A 2327-nucleotide genomic window follows, 5' to 3' on the forward strand; every position below is an offset into this window, starting at 1 on the left:
CTCCTCCTCCTCCCTCCCCTTCATCCCCTCTCCTCGTCTCCTTCCCTTCTTCCTTTATTCCCTTCCTCACCGTTGAAGGTCCTCTGAAACTATTAAATGAATGAATGATTCATAAACAACCTTTATTTATTCCGTCACATATCCTTCCTCCTTTTTTTTGCGTCTTTCCTTCCTCGTTTCCTTTACTCACTTCCTTCCTCACTTTGTGTTTTTGTGTTGTTTCAAGATTCTCTGAGGAAATCCATGTTTGTTTTTTAAACAGATTTATTTTATTATAAACAACCTGCTTCGATGAACAAGTAAAGGAGGAAGAATAAATAATCAATAAACAGACAGAAGCATCGAAGATAAGAAAAACCTGTATTGATCCCCAGACAACAAATACATAATTAAGTTAAATTAAATAATAATAAGAACAATAATAATAGTAAGAAAACAAATATTTTAATAATATAAATAATAAAATAATAATAATATCAATCCTATTAATAATAATCCTAATAATCGTAATAAGAGATATAAAAAGCTAAAAAATAACAATAAAATAATAATATTAACAATAATAATAGTAAGAACATAATTATTTTAATAATATGAATAATAAAAGAAAATAGGATAAAATAAAAAAGAATATTAACAATAATAATAGTAAGAAAACTAAAAATTTAATAATATCAATAATAAAATAGGATAAAATAAAATAATAATATTAACAATAATAGTAAGAAAATAATTATTTCAATAATATTAATAATAAAATAATAATAATACCAATGCTAATAATAATATTGATAATAATCCTAATAATCGTCATTTCTTCATTTCTTCATTGTTATATTTCTATACATTGTTAAATAAAATTATATATATCATTATATTATTGTAAGTTTTTCCAGTGTACATGATCAAAGTACTTTTACTTCAGTAATAGCAGTAATACCACCGTGTAGAAATACTCCGTTACAAGTAAAAGTCCTGCATTAACATTCTACTTGAGTAAAAGTACCGAAGTATTAAAAGTAAAAGTACTGTCAGTGCTGTCAAGTATGAGTGTTGAGCCTCAAATGTCTCTAAATATTAACGTCAGCAGAGCTTCAACCTGATTGGTCGGTTCAGCAGCATCATTTAAAACACATGAGGAGTAAAAATACATCAGTTTAGAAAAGATCAAACTTTATTAAAAATATAAAGTGTATCAGAAGTAATACTAACACCTTAAATAGAAAAGTATTATTGTGCACGATAGTGAGAATAAATAAGAAGTTATTTACTCAAGTAAAGTACAAGTACCTCAAAACTGTCCTGTATTGATTAAATGTACTTGAAAAATGTACTTCAAACAGCAGAATGTGGTAAAACTCTTCTACTGATACAAAATATAGATATTTAATGTATAAAGAAACAGTTTAATTTAGACAAAACGTACTTCTTCATGCATCAGACACGTTCTCTTTATTTAATGTTTCCACATTTATTCATCACTGTTTTGTTTGTGTTTTACTCATTTGTGTCTATTTCTAAATCGGCCTTGATTGGTATTTTTCCAGTTCCAGGTAATAAGTACCTTCACCTGTAATATAAATATATATATATATATATATATATAAAAATATCTCAATGAATGTACCGTCTTAAGGTAAAACACATCAGTCCACAGTGTTCAGTTTTTATATAAAGTACTATTGTTTGTATCTTAACTTTAAAGAGCAAATTGCAAGTTGATTTGTTTTATACATTTTTTATACTTTTTCCTGGAAACGACCATATTAAAAGTTAATGCAGGAATTAAAGGGACAGTACACCAAAAAATGTAAATAAGAACCGTAGTTCAAACATGAAAGTGAGTGAAATAACACAACAGTAAAGAGGGATATGTGTGGATTTCATGGTGGACTGTCCCTTTATTCTGCTGCACGAGACATAAAGACATAAAGACATAAATTCAGAGTAGATATCGGCTCTTATAAAACTTCACAGGTTTAAATAACAACCTAATATCAAACGATGAATGTGAAGCTATTTAATGTATAAATAAATAATATTCTCTTCAGGTCCTCAGAGTGCTGAGTCAACGTCATTATAACGGCTGTTGTATTAATAAAATAAATAATGTTATTGTGTTGTACCTTCTGTTCATGACCACTAGATGTCAGTGTGTGACAGTGAAACTGCTTCTTTAAGACTTTAAAGATATTAACCTTAATATTCTTATTTAGCTCTTTAAGTTTACTCATTTATAAACATTTAATTTAAATGATTTTATCATTTATAATTGTGTTGGTATACAAGTACAAATCATTATTTTTCTCACATATGATGTCTCTTTC

This window comes from Cebidichthys violaceus, unplaced genomic scaffold, assembly GCF_023349555.1.
Source record: "Cebidichthys violaceus isolate CVI_PGR_0920_01 unplaced genomic scaffold, fCebVio1.0.p SCAF_129, whole genome shotgun sequence".
Taxonomy (NCBI): Eukaryota; Metazoa; Chordata; class Actinopteri; order Perciformes; family Stichaeidae; genus Cebidichthys; species Cebidichthys violaceus.